The sequence below is a fragment of the Ranitomeya variabilis genome, chromosome 3 (assembly GCF_051348905.1).
Source record: "Ranitomeya variabilis isolate aRanVar5 chromosome 3, aRanVar5.hap1, whole genome shotgun sequence".
Lineage (NCBI taxonomy): Eukaryota > Metazoa > Chordata > Amphibia > Anura > Dendrobatidae > Ranitomeya > Ranitomeya variabilis.
This window is the reverse complement of record NC_135234.1, coordinates 51,974,440-51,994,473: the sequence shown is the minus strand read 5'-3', so window position 1 is coordinate 51,994,473 and position 20,034 is coordinate 51,974,440. Positions and strand designations below refer to the sequence as shown.

The following is a 20,034-nucleotide window of genomic DNA, read 5'->3' as shown; positions in this document are numbered from 1 at the left end:
ACAATGATAAGACAGGCCATAAACATCTGAGTACAGTGATTACCTGTTAAGACTACTGTGCCCATGCCATAAGAGTAAAGTCTGGTCTACCCAACAATATCGGTGGGACAGGATGACTATCTTATCTGTGTAGGGGCCTCCCGACTGTTGCCTCCACCAATGAAGTCAGGAATTGTCCTCATGGGAGATAAACCACTAGGAATTGTGTGGACACACCCAAATACGAAAAAATGCACACCCGGCCCAACAGAGAGGATCAGTCTCTGTCCATTACAGCAAATTCAGATAAGAAAACAAATCCTCGCTGTCTGAGAGGGTCACAGAACTTGGACTCCTACCGATAAGACATTACTTTCATATGCTATTGCAATGCCATCAATGTCTACAATGAGAAAAGCCTGTTAGCATGCTTTCGGCAAAAATGGTTGCAAAATTCCTCAAAGTACTTTAGGTATTTTTACACACACATTAGATCCTTTTATTAGTAGGACTTGAATATACTGTTACTTTGTGTACAGCGATATCTTATAACTACTAAGCTGTATAGTGCAGATGTCTAATCACTTGTGTGATATATATATATATATATATATATATATATATATATATATATAATCCTTCATACACAGATTTTTCCAGACATGAAGAAGCCTTTACTACGGTCACGTTTGGCATGGGTCATATGTCTGCAGAAAAAGCAATAATTACCGGGTCGTGGAACAGAGGTCAGGTTACTCCCTTATCGCACATTCTCCCATGACCTCCAGAACTGGAAAAATATTAGAGGTGGAAAGCTAACCTCTATTATCCTCCAATAACCTTTCCAATCTGGAAGGTCACACGGGCAGAGGTAAACAATCTGTGTGCGAAACAAATGTTACCGGACCTTTATAAAAGGAACAAAAGGAAAAGAAAACAACTGGCTGCATCCCATATCAAATAATCCTACAATGCGCGGAGTACTCTGCCTATAAAACCCAACATGTCATATCGGGTCATGTAGGTTATCCACAAAAATGATCCAAACTGAGTAATATTTAGTAAGTAGGAGTGCTCAGGTTGTCCGAAATTGCCACATGCTTTTTTATTCTAGGAAAGTTGAGGAACAGACAATATGGCAGGCATTATAGCTTCCACAGGAGTGGGTCACTTAGCATTTTTAGCTTATTATGAACCCAAAACTTTTGCATAACTAGACAGATTTACCGTCCATAAGCCAGGGAAACCCGAGTCATAACTAAGCTTTCCTTCAACAAAAAAGAAATTAATTTCACTACTGTAGCGCAACTGCCATCAGGCCAGTACAGGAGGTGGACCCGCTGACGCCAGCCCCTATTTCACCTGGATGTGCGTCGTAGAACACAAATTTAGGTGAAATGTATTGTGGCGCAGGGTCTTGCCGGCTCCCTGCACTGCAATACATGCTGCCGGGCCAATCACAGGCCGTTTTGCCATTGAGGGGCGGACAATGGCAGTGACGTCATGCACTGCACTACAAAACAGGCTGCCAGCAAATCAGTGGCCAGCTTGACAGTGACGGGCGGCGCGTGGCAGTGACGTCATGCCTTGCAGTGCAATACATGCTGCCGGCCAATTAGATACCGGCTTGACGGTCATTGACTTCACAGTGACAAGCGGCACATGGCAGTGATATTATGCGGTGGCCTTGTCAGCTGCCGACTTCTGTGCCGACTGTATAAGAGGACGCTGCACGTCGTAGAAACGGGAAGGTAAGAAATCATTTATTTTATTTTATGTGTTGGATAAGAACAAAGGACATTATACATTATACTAGGAAGAGGCCTAGGATGGGGGGACATTGTTAAAGAATGGGGAACAGAATGGGGACATTGTTATAGGATGGGGCCGGCCCAGGATGGGGAACATTATTACTGGAAGGGGACCAGAATAGGACATTATTACAGGAATGCTCCAGGATGGGGGACGTTATTACAGGATGGGGCCAGGATGGGGGACATTATTACATGGGAGGGTATACACACATGTCTTGAGAGGAATAGCAGGGAAACTATACATTTTCCCATAACAAAATATTACACACACGGCTAAAAAAAGCCCAAATCTAATTTTGAGATTATAACTTGCCCATTAAATAGCCATTGTACTTTCCGACAGCCGGATCTTTTAAGTACCGTAATAAACAGATAATCTGTAAATCACTTTAATTAAAAAAAACATATTTAATTTTATAGTCCAAGGAAAAAAAAACACTCCAAGGTGTCAATCACCAGGTGTCTTCCGTCTGTGTAACTTTTATTTCGCTGCCTGTTGTCAGGTGTAATCCATCGATAGCAGCAGAGACCTTGAGACGGATTACAGGAAGCTAAGACAGGTCTTTGCAGTTTGACAGGCAGGAGAGAAAAATCAGAGGGAGAAACAGGCATAATAGAGAAGTGGGTTTACAATTCAGGGTAGGCTAGGCAAGCTATTGGTCAATGGCAGGAGCAATGCATGCTGTGAAGTGGGGGAAGGATGATGCAGCACCTATAGTGCTGGTAGAGTGTTGATAAAGCAGTTTTACCCGTATGGGGAACAAGGGCAGGAAGACAAATGTTTTTTGTGTAAAAAGGCAGATTCACTTTAAGTACCGTAATTATCCAATAAATCTGTTATAGAAAGTAAACATAAGACTTCCCTGTAATTCAAGATATCTCCAGATATCAGTGCCTACTTCCTACGATCAGATTAACGGGAATATATTGCCCAGCACAAGTTCCGTACAAACGTCAGCACAATAACCAAGAACCTCATAAAAGCCCTGGCCGAGGTTACTCTGAGGTAACAGATGTCAGTGTTGTTTTAGAGCGCGCCATATACCGAACAACGCCTCACTGTGAACAATAAGTATGGGGCAAGGGGTACAAGCAAAGTCAATGATCTGTTTTCCAAAGAGGTGTGCCTGCTCATATCCAGCACGGCAGAGAAGGAAAGGAAAAAAAATCCCTTGTCTGATGTTCACCGTCAACATATTTTTTTTCCCTTCGTTGCCAAGTCAATCACACGTCCTTGAGACTGTGTTAATATTAGACAACGCGGCCTGACCTCCGCCTGACATTAAACCCGAGAACAACCTTGAACTGTAAATGAACTACAAACCTTATCCTCCACAGCTTTTTCTCTCATCAACATTTTATTAATAGTATTAAATTGCGAGAGAGAACTCAACTCTACTAACTTTACAAAGTCGCGCTGTGGACAGAAAAAAACCCTACACTTAATGGGATGGGTAAGCAGAAGAGAAGGCACATCCTGGGAGGTGACGGTATAGAATAAAGGACAAGCAAAGAGATGATCCGTAATAATAGCAATAAACCCATCAATAAACACTGACAGCAGCGCTGGGAAATCAGAATACTATAACGTTACCTGGAACGTAAACACCCCTATACATATACGCACACCCAAAACACATCTAACCAATACACATAGATATCTGCAGACTGTAACTTTTTTGGTACTCTTTTTATTGGAATATATAACAGCTGCAGACTTATGCTGTGGAGGGACTATCTTGATCAGACTGCAGATGGCGATGTGTCAAATGTTCTACCTTATTTATGTGGTTCCTCTCTAGAGTGTCCTGTCCGTCAGGTTGTGATACTGCAGATAACGGTTACCCCAACAGTTAAAGGGAATCTGTCAGCAGGTTTTTGTCACCTACTCTGAGAGTGGAATAATGTAGAGACAGAGACCCTGATTCCTGCAATATGTCACTTGCTGGCTGCTTACTGTAGTTTTAATAAAATTAGTGTTTTATCAGAGGGATATTATCACTTAAGGACTAGTAAACCTGCTGCCAGGTAGTCCTCCATATTCATGATGTCTGTGTAACCCTGCCCCCACCACTGATTGGCGGGGGTGGGGTTATATAGAGCTCAGTGTTCAGAGAACTGCTAGATCTGAGGCAGATAAAACAGTGATTTTATCAAAATGACAGCAAGCAGCCCAGTAAGTGACACCGGAAAGGAATACGGGTTCCTGCCCCTACAAAATGGGGTAACTAAACATGGTGACAGATTCTCTTTAATTCCCCTAAAATGTCTAAGTGAAAATTCAGCTGAAAGCCTAAATCTACAATAGTTTTCTCTTGATTGATTGGGAAGTCTTATTGTCTTGCTGCCAAAAAAAAAAAAAATATCAGGATAGAAAACTGCTGCAGTAAATCTGATTTTTGTAATACAATAGTGCGAGCAAATTAATAAAAATGTCAGACAGTTAATACTCCAAATGCATATGACTAGAAACTGGCGTACAATGTAAGCTGTGAGCCTAACAGCAACAAACGTAGAACATGTGAGATAACATCAGGGCGGTCTCAAGCTCAGAATGGGTATAACTGCCAAGTGCTTGTAACAACAAGCAAAGTTGCAAATAACCCCTTATTAAAAATCCTCTTCATTGTCAAGAACGGAGGGAGTCTTAATTTTGTAGCGTACAGCTCATTAGCTAGGATGCAGTATCAGGGTGACTGGTCACAGATACTCAGCTTGGATATTTTGGAGATGTTGGTTCCACCTATGTGAAAATTGGGGGCTCCTAAAGAAATGGTCGCCATTGAAGTTGAGCGGATCACTTTGCACAATTTCAGTCCACGATCCAGACTTTCTGGCCATGAACAGAACGTCTCTCATAACCGAACCTGATGTCCCACAGGGTAAGGAAATTCATGTCCACGGCCAGAGAGCACTGACCTGGACCGTTGACCGGGGTTGTGCAATGCGAACCTCTCATCTTTAGTTCCCATGCATGTGTGCAGATTCAGGAGTCAAAATGGATTAAAAAATAAAAATGAAAGAAGTTTCATAGTCATCAATAGAAAATAATCCATGGGTTATGGAGTTTAGACACCTTCAAAACCATCTAAGCCCATTGTGGCCCAGGCTTCAGTACAATATGCCCAAACTCTTCTTTCCGAAAATGTATTTTCTGTACAATGACTTTTAAAAAATAAATAAATAAAACCAGTATTTTGCTGAGATTATATAATTCTACACAGACCAACAACATGGACACAACTACCCTCATAAAAATGACAAAGGACGCTTCACGTGTCAACATGGTAGATTCCTTTGCCCTTTACTCCTAGCTAGTCATTCAGCTTGAAAAATGGCAGAAGAGCAAGAGGACTGTGGGAAATCTACTTAATTGTCACACGGCGAAGACACTCCTGCACTCTTCTAATTAACGCCATGTCTTCACGTTGTGACCTTTTGTTCTCTTCTATTATCCCTACCAAGCAGAAGTTCAAATGCTTAAGAAAAATAAACTTAATTGGGGAATGTGCAGCAAACGGTGGCTGGAGGAGCATAGAAAAAGCTTTGTTTGCCGTGTCATGTAGGTTACAGTTCAGGCATAAAGTGGATTATAAAGAAGAATGTCGCACGCTTTCTCCATGCACCTATTACGCTCTATGACAGCGCAGTTTCTTTGTGTGCCCTTTACTAGAATGTCTGCCTGCCTAGAATCCTTAATCGAAGAAGTATAGAACATTCATGGGGAAAAAATTACTGAATTTTTGTAGACGTGTTGGTTTTTAACATAAAATATGGGCCAAAATCTTAGAAATTACATATACGCCAGAGTTCAGCATGTCTTCTTGTGAGCTATGCTGCCCGCATATATTATATGAGATCTGAGAGCTTTGGGAACTTATATATTTGACGATCATTGGAAATACATGTTCCGAAAAACACTTGTTTCCCGATAATCAGCATGTCTCACCAGGCTGTCAATCATCATGCATGAAGAAACCAGTCGTCACTGAAAAATCATTGTTCTCGGCAGCAAAGCATCCTGTGTAAACGACTGTTCCAACGATTGTTCCGTGTGTTTGATTCTATAAAAACAAACAAAGCTCGACCGGGGGACAGATAGTATAAGTGGACCTTAAGGTCCACTTATACTATTACATTACTTGATTGTCATTGCCAGGAATACTCAATCGATCCAAACAGGCTGCCGATCACTCGATGAATGAGCAAAACACTTGTTTGTTGGTTGAAATGGTCTATTGGGCTACACAAAAGATCACCGTTCTCAGCAGCGTATCAGCTTATGTAAACAAGGATATGTGCTGCCGAAAACAATGACAGCTTATGTGCACAGAACGATCTATTAGGCTACGTTCACATTTGCGTTGTGCGCCGCAGCGTCGGCACCGCAGCGCACAACGCAAACAAAAACGCGGCAAAACGCACGCTAAAACGCTGCGTTTTGCGCCGCATGCGTCCTTTTTGGCCGAAAGCTGGACGCAAAAAAAATGCAACTTGAAGCGTTTCTTGCGTCCAACGCTTGCGGCCATGCGGCGCAAAACGCAGCACAACGCATGTCCATGCGCCCCCATGTTAAATATAGGGGCGCATGACGCATGCGGCGACGCTGCGGCGCCCGACGCTGCGGCGCTGACCGCAAATGTGAACGTAGCCTAACAGATCATTGGGTGCGCATCTAAAGAACTATTGAATGACCACCAATCATCAAGTATGTTGCTGGTCAGGGGTCGATTAACACTGCACATCTGCACAGTGTACATGTACCTTTGGCCTTTGCTCCACTCCGACCCTGAAGGCCACCAAATGCACAGAATTGTATGCATAGTATAAATTTTCACTAAAATTCTATTTTCAGCCATTGGTCTCCATTGACTATAGACGATGGTCACATTCAGGCTTCCGTGTATCATGGTCCAAGATGTAAGGACTGGCCCAGTGTCTCCTGACTTGGACTCAACAGTCTACGCATATTTCGAGGCTAACAAGATCAGGTCAAGAGACCTGTGACATGATGTACGTATGTCTAAAATTGGTCTAAGGCACAGATTTTTTTTATCAAAATTATCAGGTCCGTAACATTGTACGGGAAGGTCGGGATGGAACACCATTCTCAAAAAACTCCGACTAGAGACCTCAACAGAACGCTGACATCATAAGCCTTGCTCACTAAGCTGCTTACTTGTCTGTATGTACAGCTGAAGAGACAATTCCCCAAATCCTTCACCAGGCAACAAAAGGGCAGGCACCCAGCAGCCAATAAGATGACAGTAGTTACCGTAACATGTTAGACGGTATGGATTATGCAGTGTCTAGGTCAACTCGTAAGGGATTATAGGGACGTATAAATTCTACCATTTTAAGTTTGAAGGGCATGATTCACTAATCTGCATGATGTCATCCTGAGCTCATTAGAGGCCAAAAGGGTAATCATTAGTCATTTATCCAGAGTCATTAAGGACAGTGCAATGAGAGTCCGAAGACTTTCCATGGTCCGAGACAGCATGTGACAACGCTACAGGGATACATGCTGAGAAACAAAAAATAAAATATCAACCTGGAAGACAAAAACAAAACAACTGTAGGTGGGACAGATCTTAGCAATCAATAAGATGCTCAGATGGCACCGATATCAGGAGAACAAATTCTGCAAGTTATGGCATGCGAATCACACGATGATCACATAGATGTGGTGGGATGTGTCACTGCTTCTATTATCTCAAGACAATAGAATCCAGGGTTTAGGATTTGGCAAACAATCTTCACTTATTAACTTGCTCTGGACTCGTCAGGGTTACTTACTAATTAATCATGTGTGGGAGTGATATATTCTGCAGCCGTCAACAAGAGCACACCAAGAAATCAATGTTTGTTCGGTTAAAAGCACCCCACCGCTTCTTTGTTTTCATGTAGGTATGAGTGACGATGCCAGTAACAGTGAAGTCCAATGATATACACATTTAAGTATTCCAATAAAATTAAGACTTTTATGGCAAATTTTGACCATGGGTGAATTATTCTTCGGGCTTAATAACAACGGCCTACTGTGATGCATCAGCTAAAAACACATTATTGGCCAAATTCAGACAACCATTAGCAAACGGTCTGACACATCATTGATTGACTACATTTTATCTCTTATAGATTCGACTTATTTGGCATCAGAACAAAAGAATCAGGCAAAAAAATAACAACTGGCAAGTCCCTACCTCCCCCGGCATCAACTTTCGGGGGAGAGTCGGAAAGCCACGATACACATTAGATGGCTGACCGATCCCACTAAATTCAGGCAACTTTTATCTGATTTGTAGGAAGGGTTTTTACAGCTCAGCTATAAAGGGTGAAGGCTGGAGATGAGCAGACCGCATAGCGTGACCCCTGGTCCATAGTCCAGGTCAGTGTTCTCTGGCCGTTCACAGGAGACGTCTAGATGTCCTGAGCTTCCACGTTCCCCGATGCAGTGTATGAATTGCCGGGCTGGCGTGACATCATCCGTGTAGCTTGTGGCCCACAGCTGACGTCTCGCCAGCCCGGGTAATCATAAGCTAAGCCTGGCATATCGGAGGGTAGCGAAATTCATGCATCACTGACCATTAACCATTGACAGGGGTTGCACGAAGCAATCTGCTCCTCTCTAGTGAAGGCCTATGCAACACATTCCTGGTAGACAAATATTTGATTACATATTCACCAACACAGTGAGAACCTTTCCTCCTTCATCGCTCTCATTGTGGACAGACTTTATATAAAGTATTTTTCCTGTATAATATGCGGTATAGGAGAGGATTCTTTTATTGTGATTGGCTGCCAGGAACAGCTGAAAGAGGAATGAAGTGATAGGAAAACATCCCCAGAGGAGCTAGTTCAAGTACATTTAGACACTGCATGGTCAGCAAAATATTTTCACACTTCTTCTCACATTGCATTTTTGAAACCTATTGAAGAATAATCATAAACTTCAAAAGGTATTTGGTAGCAGGCCACTATGCTTAGTAGTCACCCAACCGGTAAGGTACCATATGTACGGATAGTTTTAAACTTTCCAAAAAATATGTACTTAAAGCAGTCATCAGATTAGACATTACAAACTGCATACATAATTATGTAAATCTCTTACATCTAATGAGACTGATTTACTTACTTTAAAAAAACAACAATTCAAGAATGGCTGTATAATCCTTTGTGAAAAGTATTAAAAGTATTAAAGTAGCCAAGTATTAAAATGAGCTCTAGCTAATGAAAGGTTAAGTTTCAATTGAGGCTGCTAACATGGATTTTCAAAGTAAGTATATCAGCTCCATCAGGTTGTATGTACCGTACGTATGTATACATATATATATATATTCCATAAAGTACCATAAAGTTTGCATGAAAGTCGAGCGCAGTGCACAAGTTCAAAGTAGAATTTCATGAACTTTTTACTTTTTTATTCCTGCGCACAAATCAGTTTAAACTTAAATGGTCTGAAAAGGGGAAATGTGATCAGTGTAAAAACCGGGAAAGGGGGTAAAAGTTCAAGTTCAATATAACAAAGTTTACTATGTGTCAAGCACATAAAAGAGAGGGAAGGGTGTGAGCTGCCGGAACAACAGAAAAAAGCAGCTCCGGAGCAGATGGTGTGTAAGTAAGTGGGCGCACCGTGTGACATGGCAGACTGTACTACCTCATCGTGAGCAGTTTTTTTCAGTCTTTCCTCATGTATGCCAGTACTTAATTTTTTTTTTAAAGTTTCACAGAACCTAAATGATGGTGGTAACACATTTGAGAAGATAACAGGATACCAACCAAATGTAGCGTTATAGACTGTAACCATAATGGGTGCAGGGATTACAGTCATCTGAGGACCCTAATGGTGGTGGGAGCGTAAAAAGGTCATAAGATGAGATCAATATTAATGAAGATTTTGATTGGGGTCTAAGAGCTGCAAGTTTTTGTAAGAGACTAAATCCATTTTTGTAGATTCTTTATTGGCTAGTGAAGCAGCAAAATTTGGATGGCATCCTACTATATTCAATACCGGTCACCAGATCAAAAGTGGCCAATATTTACCCTTATTTTATTCCCTTGAATAATTCATTTTTTTGTTTTACTCTTTTCTTTTAAATTCTGATCCTAACATCTAAGATGATATTCTCTCTGTCATTACTGGGGAAGTTTAGCGCAAACAGAATAATTATTCAGCATAGTAGAGCTCCGTCTAGTGGTGGCGGCAGGCAGAGATATGGGCCTTTTTAGTGATATCTTCTATGGCCTTTGCAAGGAGAAATGGCTCACAGGATCCTCTAGAGCGTGTCTCTAGGCTCCTCTGCATAATTGCCCTGTAAGCCACACCCCACCTTGCTAAAGACTATAAGTAAAATAAAAAGCCCACATCACTGGGACTGTTAAAAAATAATATAAAATTGATAATAATGAAAAGCAGGTCTTTTTTAATTAACAAACGACTGTCTTTTGTTGGACTTCTACAACATCCCATTTAAACACTTTTCTCAGCTTTTCGATATATGATTCATGACGATTTTAGATGGGACTCCAAATTCAATGTCTCTAAAAAACAAAAGTCAAGATATCGGTTGTATGCAATATAAACATGTATGTTCAATTTAGCTAAGCAATCATGTTTATTTAATGTGGGGGGGTGAGTTAAGTGAGTACATGCTGCTACTGTTCAGGCACATTATTTTGCATGGGTTCAAAAGAAAGACAACAGTCCCATCTTACCCCCCACGCCCCAACATCTGGTAGTGTTGTAAGGTCCACCTGTACACATCATATCAACAACTGATCCCACCAAAATCAGTGGGGTCAGACAACTTTTATTTACTGTGTATAGCTGTACCCTCAGCACTTATAGGGAGGCTATCAATAAAATGGCAGCTGTTTAAATCATTTTTTTGTGTTCTATGTATTAAAAAAAATAATAAAAAATAATAATAATATATATATATATATATATATATATATATATATATATATATATATATATATATTTGCCATTTTTTATATTACCATCTATAAAGACCATGTACATATATTATTTCCAGAAACATCAGTAAGATGGTGAATTAAAAAAAAAAAGCTCCAGTGCAATAATTCTAGATTTTATTTTTATTTGTGATATGCAAAAAAATCAAAATGCAAAAATTAAAAAAATAAACCAATTTAACATCCGATTTAAACAATAGGTCATTTTCTGACAATAGCTTCCCATAGCTGGCCATACACAAGTAAACTGATGGAAAAGAACTAGCCGCCATCCTTCTTTCCTGAGTCCCTCACATTCATGAATGTTCTGCTTGAGCATCCATGTGTTTTCAGAGTAGAGAGTAGGAAGCCTTGGCCAAACCGCTCTGCCGGCGTCTTACATTCTGGAGAGTCGGGAGGGTCCGACATTTCTGCCGGTGGGTTCTGCTGACATTAGTCTATTATGTATGGTGGCTTTTAGTCCCATAATTCTTCAGCACACTAGACTTAACACAGCATGGCCGGACCAGCCTCCTGTCTGTCTTTGACCAACACTCCTGACTTCTTTGACCAACAGTTCATAAGAAAAAAAAAATAAAAAATCTATGGCTTTTTGCAGTTTTTCGATTTTTAGACAGAATGTGCACAAAAATGTACAAGATGTCGAGGAAGAAACATTAATTAATAATGGTGCCAAGCATATCTCCGATATCCAGGATTCATACAGATGCAGGACTGGGAGAAAATTATAAAATCTCAACACAACGGGCCCAAGTATAAGTTAATGGTGGCATCCATCAAATGATGGACATGGTGGACTAAAGTAGTAAAGGAAGAAACTGATATTGGATCATTTGGTCTAGTGGCCTCCAGTCGATGACTGTCCTGCTGTTACACAACTGTATAGTGATTTTGATCGTGCCCTGAATCCCGTAGACTGGTATGGCCTAATGGAATTTGTAATTTTGCAATATTGGGAGGAGAATAGGGTGGAGGGGACAGATTTAGGCCAACTAGTCATTATAAAGTTTGACCTCCTTATCCAGAATACAAACCAGGTGAGTAGTCCCAGATGCCTAGCCAAGTATAACCTCTGGTACCGATGGTAATTCTGTGACACGAAACGACTTGTCTATTCAAAGCTTGAGTTGTAATCAGTATTATGCAGCGTTACCGAGATATTGATTGCAAGGAGAGGTCCTTCTCCACAGTTCTGCCAACCCGTCACATGCTTTTATGTATGGATATATACACACACAGATTTTAGGATAAAGGTAATGGTAAGAGCTAAAACATTACACTAAGGCAACCGGCAAACAGAGAATACCATTGCACGTAAACTGCATTAACCCGACAGGGGCAGAGACAACGCCACTTATCACTGATTATCGGGGTATGAAATGAGAGAGTAACGTGGCATTTCCGAGCCTGTATCACTAGATCAGAAAATGGCTCAAACACATATCTACTTTAATGTGCCTTAAAGGTGTTGTCCGGCCTCCTTGGGTAGAAGTCTGAAGTTATTCTACTGTGCGCTGTTAGGATTCTCTGGTGCTGGCTGGGAAGCAAGCGGGCGAGTCACCGCAAGTATGTGATTTGCATACAGGCGGCCTCACTCAATACACTTGCATACAGGTGAGACACGTCTAGGCAGAATAATTCATGCGATGTGAGGACTCACAAGTCTGCAGTAACAGAGTAACTACAGACTAGTATCCAAGATCGGACAACCCCTTTAAGAACCAGTTCTCATCTTTTGACCTTCCTTTTGTTGAATAAGTAGAACACTCAGAATGCTCTAAAGTCTCTGCTTCTGCTTAACAGGGGCTGGACTCTCTAGGTTTTGTCCCCCAACAGATCATGTTTTCAGGATTTCCTTCGTAATTCACAAGTAATGGCATTATCATCTGGGCAATGCTAAGGAAATCCAGAAGGCACGATCTGTTGGTGGCTCGAGGACTGGAGTTGCTCTAGGGAATGATAACTAAAAAGTGCAATTTGCTTTCCTGCTGCTGCTATAAGGGTCCATAACCATTTCTATATGACAGGAATAGGCAAATTAAGGGATGGGGGTTCCTTGTACCTGAAACCCTCCTATAAGAAGCTAAGAACATATTCTTCCACCACTGGAGGAAGTTTAGTGCAAACACAATGATTAATCAGCATAAAACTTTGTATTAATCCATAAGCAGGAGCTCCCTCTAGTGGTGGTGGCAGGCAGAATTTCATTATTGCATGGGCAATATTGCATTTGGAAGAACCTTTTAAAAAAAACCTCTAAATTTGCCCCTAACTAGATCTTACAGATGATTGTACTCACATTATATTTCATAGCCGGGCTTATGATCTTAAAATTCATGTAGGATTTAAGTCATTTAAACCTTTTGGATAGAGCACTTACATTTTAGGATAAAGGAAATCTGTCAACATGTTTTTAGATACTAAAATGACGTAAAGCATGCGACGTCCATATCTTTGTATCTAAAGTCCATTCCTCCATTTTCTTGAAATCCAGTGGCAAAGCAAATATTCATGAAAATTAGCTGACAAGTGCAGGGGGCATGGCTTGCACTTGCATCTCTCCGGCCTCTCCCAACACACGGCGTCCCTCCTGTCCGTGACTGTTGTCTATGACTTGCTCCTTCGCCTGAGATCCTGAGCAAGCCCCATCATTCATGTGGGCAGCGCATATGAAGATCGATAGTCCAACTCTCACAACATCAAAAAGTCCCTCCTGTGCATGCGCCGCCCCAGGGAATCACAGTGCCTGCGCTAGATCTCAAGCAGGGGGAGCAGACTAAAGAAAAGCGAGACCTGTCAATCACAGGCTGGAGGCTGGAAGAGGAAGAGGCTGGGAAAACCAGAGAGCTGTAAGAGCAGCTCTAAGTGCGCCTGAACTTGTCAGCTCATTCCATATACATTCGCTGCTGGGTTTCTAGAAAACGGAGGCACAGACTTTTTATACAAGGGTGAGATTAGAGTCTAAAAACCTGCAGAAAATGTCCCTTTAATGCGAGTCTAGAATGAGTGATATCACTGTATCTGGAGCTCTAATGTAAGACGGGGTCCGCATTCAGCACTGCAGCTCAGCCCTCGCCAAGGCCAAAATGCTGAGCGCTGCAAATATATACAGATAATTTTATGACTCACAAGCCATGAAGATAATAAGTGGAGCAGGTACAGGTTAACTGAATTACAGCCTTTCCACAGCGAAATAATACCAATGAAAATCTTTACTAAGCAGAAGACTGGTCAATAATGGGCAATTTACAGGACAAGCTAAGCATCATGGGGGATGCCGCACAGCGACAGTTTGATCAATTCAGGCCGTTGATCTGTCATCATAAGTCTTTAAAGAGTTGTCCATTTAGGATGCTTCCCTTCCTCATGGACCATCACATTTCATTTGAAGGGGTCATATACAGTAAACGCACTTTTTTTTTTAGCTAATTTAATTTTCAAAAAAAAGTAGAGCTGTTCTTCTAACAAGGACTACACCAGATACTGAACCTGTCAGTTTCGGTGAGACTGGCCGACCAACTCCGATAAGGGTGCACAGGTTCTTCATCAAAAGCGGATGTTAGGGTCAGACATGATGGATGAGATATGATAAGGTTTCGAAAACTGAAAGTCCATGTGGATGGGGGGGGTCATCATGGCCATCATCATGGTGTGGATGTGGAGGGTAACCTCTACAAGTCCACCTAATCTTTCTAAAATGATTATAACATCACCAAAAACTGCCATCACTACGGTTTTGTTCACGAGATAACACTATTTGGGAAGCTTCAGTTACTCACCCACTTCTTGCCAATTCTGACGAGATTGGTTGACCAACTCTCCTACAAGGGTGCACAGGTTCGTCCTCGACAGAAGATATCAAGGTCAAGTATGTTTAAAGAGATGAGATAAGCTGTCGATCGCATAGTCAAAAGTCCATGTGGATGAGGGGGGAAGTCATGAAGAATAGCTGCCAAGCGAGCTGTAAGGTGATTGGCCACTTTTACAGTCATGGAGGTCATTTTTTACGATAGTGCCTTCTCAACAAACATCTGACAGAAGACAAATTATGTCAAAGATTAGTTATAGCAATGCAATTTAGCGAGGAAGCCTCCCACACCACTCTTTATGGCGGCATTTGCACACGTGGGAGTTGCATTCTTCACCTTGGTGGAATCTTTTTTTTTTCTTTAGCAAAACAAAAACACGGAGCAATGAACCATAAAAAGTTTAATAGCCTCTATTAATCTGTCCACCAAAGGGTACGGTGTACACACGTAGCAGAGGTGAACATGTCATCATTTCACTGGTTCTTTTGCACACTGTGATAGCCCAGTGGGTGAAAATGAAAAACTCAGCCCTGAGAAAGGGGCACTGGTATGAAAAGCGTAAGAGTGAGTCTACGTAATTAAAGAAGACCTGGTTAAAATAATCAGTGCTGGCTCTAATTGTATTCCCAGTGCTCCCCCATGTTTTACATAGTTCTAGAGATATCGGTCTTTTTATTCATTGCTAATTTTTATAGTTTTCCAAGGGGGTGGTGCTCAGAGTAATTATGCAGAGACACGCCCCCAATGAATCCTGTGAGCCACACCCCCTTATTAAAGACTGGTAAATTAGCATTAAATAAAAAAGGACCACATCTCTGGAACCGTATGACATATTTAAAAAAAAGGCAAACAACAGAATACTCAAGCAATTATCGGGAATAAAATTGGAGCAAAAACAGGGCAGATTTGATTAGTTGACAGGTCCTCTTTAAATATATCTCAATTGTATTACTAATTATATTAAAGGGGTTGTCCACTACTCGGACAAACGCTTCTGAATCCCTATGTTTTTCCCTAGTAAAATAATACTCACCTCTGGTGTGGGTGCCATTCCCGCGGTGTCTGCGTTGGTTCACCCAGGGATTGCATAACGCTGTTATGTCACGCAATCCCTGCAGCCAATCAGCGAATGCTTCATTCTCCTCTCCTACATAAGTAATTGCTCCCTGCATCTGGTCTCTCACTTCCTCCCCTTGTCTTGATATGTCCGAAGGCGGAGAGAGTGAACCCATCACTGATTGGCAGCAGGAATCTCCGGGACAGCCAACGCCGACTTCACTAGAACAATGCCGGCACCAGATGGGAGTATAAGAGTTATTATGTAACTGGGAGGAAATATGGGAATTCAGAAGAGGTTGTCCAAGTAGTGGACATCCCCTGTAATTTTATTGCCTTCATACATTTTTTTTTTAAGGGGAGTCAACCTGTGAGTAAAGTCCACAGTTACAATGAAAGCAACAAATAAATATTATTGCCTGCAACGCCAATGTGCAATTTTAGCGGACGATATCAGACAATATTGTGCATACGCCAAACCCTATTGTAGTGCCAATAAAGTAACGTCAGCCATCGCTCAGCGCGGCAGAAGACATCTAGGAGTGATTGTGTCAGTCCATGACGGTATTGGGAGTCTGCGGAGGATTATAAAGGCTGTATGGTATGAAGGTATACATGGCTTCATGCACATACATTACTCCTTTGCGGTGGAGATATTCCTTTAGCACCTTGTCTAGCATCCAGCACATGTCCAGTTGAGAATGAATTGCATCTTGTAAGACCACAGTAATAATAATTATATTTCTATAGCACCACAGACTCGGCAGCGCTAACGCATATCTGAGATCCTTCCAGCTCTGAGTCGGAGTGGTTCTTAGTCATGGTGTAGATTAGTCATATGCTAAAACTAAAAACCACAGAACTCGTAAGGCTGTGTGCACACGTTGCGTTTTTTTCACGTTTTTTCGCTATAAAAACGTATAAAAAACGCATATATTATGCGTCCCATCATTTAGAATGCATTCCGCAATTTTTGTGCACATGATGAGTTTTTTCCGCGAAAAAAATGCATCGCGGTAAAAAACGCAGCATGTTCATTAATTTTGCAGATTTTTCGCATTTTCCCGCTATTTAATGCATTGGGAAGCTCCGGAAAAAAACGCACAAAAAACGCATCCGGATTTCTTGCAGAAAATGTTCGGTTTTGCTCAGGAAATTTCTGCAAGAAATCCTGAACGTGTGCACATAGCCCTAATAGTTTAAAGTCCAGTCCTCGGATGTCCATTACTTTGGGTTGAAAGACACTTTCTTACATTCTTTTTGTTTTAATCTATTGGATATTTGCTTGATCTTACAGGCATGCGGGTGTGCCGCCACACAACCCGAAATGTGTTGGGTGATGGTCTGAAGATGCAGGCAACCAAAATACGTGGTTGACCAATTCAAGAGCCAAGTCCTTGCTATGCTCTTCCACTTGTCTAGAGGTCTTACCATCTAAGATGTTCATCATCCCTACTTTTGCCTATGAATGGGGGTTATCCAGATGGAACAACATTTTGGGTCTCATTTCTGAAAACCTAAAAGAAAATCTGGGGTATTTTTGCCCTCAGCAACCTGTTTTCATTTGAATTGATTGTTTGCATTACAGTGCTGTAATATATATAAAAAAAAGAGATAAATATAAGGGACATTTGGAAGTAATTGAGATTTTGGGTAGCAGTGGCGGAGGGTCCTTGACGTTGGTGTAAACATAGTTCCCTTCAGGATGTAATTAGTAATGGCTGATCTGGCACTTAGTGGGGCTCTGGACAGGTGTGTACCCTGGAAGCCGGTGGTTGGCATTATTTTACCACCTACCGTGGCATGGTGCCCTCGAGCTTGGGCTTCATGCCTGAGGGTAAAGATATATCTACTTTGAATAATTGGTTAAAGTGTGCCAGATCTGGTAACTACAAGGACCTCCCTCTTTTTTCTGGTATTTCGGTAATTCACAATGGTTATTGTATTATTTGTTAAATAAATGGCTGCCGTGGCCAATTTTATCCAAAACATGGTCTCCCGTGTATTTATTGAGACCAGTTGGGTTAATAATACTGGGAATTTTAGTAATAGGGGAAGAAGACTTTAATGGTGCGAATTGGCCATACCCTGTCATGAGAACCTGTCATTTGCCATAAATACCGTATGTATTCCTTTTAACCTTATGTAAACGCCACTGTTCTCCTGAATCCAGCGTTGTTTTTCTTTGGTTCCAACGCTTCTCCGTTCCTGAGATATAACCCTTTCTTTAAAGTATATAACCTTAGTCTTTTTAGCCAAGAGGGCATGGTCCTCAACTGTTCTTCCACACCCCCTTGACGAAAATGTCTAGATTTATATGCATGGAAAAGGGGGCCATATCTCAGGAATGGAGAGGCGTAGAAACAAAAGAAAAACAACATTGGATTCAGGAGAACAGCAGCGTTTACGCCAAGTAAAAAAAAAGTACAAATTTATTCTTTAGTTCTTTTTATCTAGAGAGATCTTCACAGTCGTCTACACAAGATAGTGCACATGATTCAGAGAGCGGAGGCCAGACAGCGAAGCTGCAGCCCAGCTACTGGATCTATCAGAGGATATAATCCACACTGCCACTTCTTCCTAATCACAAACACATGGGAATCTCCTAGATAAGATAATAGAAGCATTTCATGACTTCACCTTCTGGGGAACAAAGTCAAAGAATCCTCTAGCAGGGACGCTTGGCTGCCACAATCATAAAGGTGTAGACGACAATCCAGGGCACACAAAACAGCATTAGGGAGTTAACGCGCCGTGTCTTTAAAATAAACATTAGTCCATCAGCTGTAATCTCCTTTCACAAAGTCCAGCGGTATGACATGGATCACTGACGACAAAACACATATCTAATTCAATTATTTGCATGGGGATGTATGTAGAGCGTAGTTTTGTGGCGGTCTGATACATAGGTTTCCAATATTCGTGTTTCTTGGGGGGGGGCTCCATTTCTTAACCCATCTCTGACGAATGTGATACCTGATATAGTAGATGCATGACCCCAAAGACCCCAAATCAAACAGCCCATCGCTTTGCTGGCTGCTATTCTGAGGGTGGTAAACAGTGACTAATATGAGATGACGAGCGATGGGATCATGTTCTCCTGAAGTCAAATGGTCTCACAGATAGCGAAAATCACATTCAGAATTTCCGATTATAACATCTATATATAAACAAACAAATAATTATAAAAAGCCCCTGATGTAAAATACCCAAACAGCCTACAGCTCTTGGGAAAGTCCTAGGTAGCTCATAGCTTACAGAAACTTCTGGGACTGTAAGACCCCAAGTTCTCCTATAAGGCTATCATTTTTGGGGCTAGGGAATAGAAGCACCACCAATGTCTAGAACAAAGGGAACATCGTATTCTTTAAAGCATAAAATAGTGAATTCACAGTGTGTACGGTCACGTAGCTTCCATAAATGAGCTGTAAGATGACAGCACACAGAATTGATATAGGGAGAGGTGGGGACACCAGCGCACAGACCCCATCAGTGCTATCTTCTCATATGCCGAAAAATATGGTAAGTGATCATATCCTTCATAGGTTGGTCAGCCATTGTTGGACCATTGTTGGAGTGTGCATGTATTCTCAATGGGGAGAGAGGAGAAAGCAGCTACCAGACGTCCCTGGAGGTGGCTCGTCTCCCTTGAGAACACAGGATTGGGCACATATGGTTGAATTTCAATCTATTTTCTCTCCACATTGGCTGAACAAACATGAGACTAAAGGTACCTTCACACTAAGCGACGCTGCAGCGATATCGACAACGATGCCGATCGCTGCAGCGTCGCTGTGTGGTCGCAGGAGAGCTCTCACACAGACCGCTCTCCAGCGACCAACGATGCCGAAGTCCCCGGGTAACCAGGGTAAACATCGGGTTACTAAGCGCAGGGCCGCGCTTAGTAACCCGATGTTTACCCTGGTTACCATTGTAAATGTAAAAAAAAAACAGTACATACTCACCTGATGTCCGTCAGGTCCCTGGCCGTCTGCTTCCCGCACTGACTGTGAGCGCCGGCCGGCCGTAAAGTAAAAGCAGAGCACAGCGGTGACGTCACGGCTGTTGACAGATGCAGTAGTTGCCTGTTTGTTAGACAATCTCTACATGTGTTGCGGCTGTGGAACAGTCGGCAGAGACATGCAGCTACGGGGACTCGAACATATTATTCAAGCACTCTGAAGTCACTCGGTTAGCACCCGAGCATGCTCAGATAACACCTTATCCCAGCACGGTCACTCATCAGTTACTTATCTGATATACATTGTGATATTACTATGATGCGGCACTACAGATCCAGCTCTGCTAAGTACGATATTATACAAAAACATATGAAAAATACAACAGATCCAAAAAGTGATCTGAAAATAAATGGTGATTTCGCTCCACTATTT

General features: G+C 41.8%; 1 protein-coding gene across 2 annotated transcripts in view; it reads right to left on the bottom strand.

Moving 5' to 3' along the window:
- The window catches only part of NRIP1 (nuclear receptor interacting protein 1), a 100,741-nt gene that overhangs the window by 56,443 nt on the left and 24,264 nt on the right, over window positions 1-20,034 (bottom strand). The window lies entirely within an intron of this gene.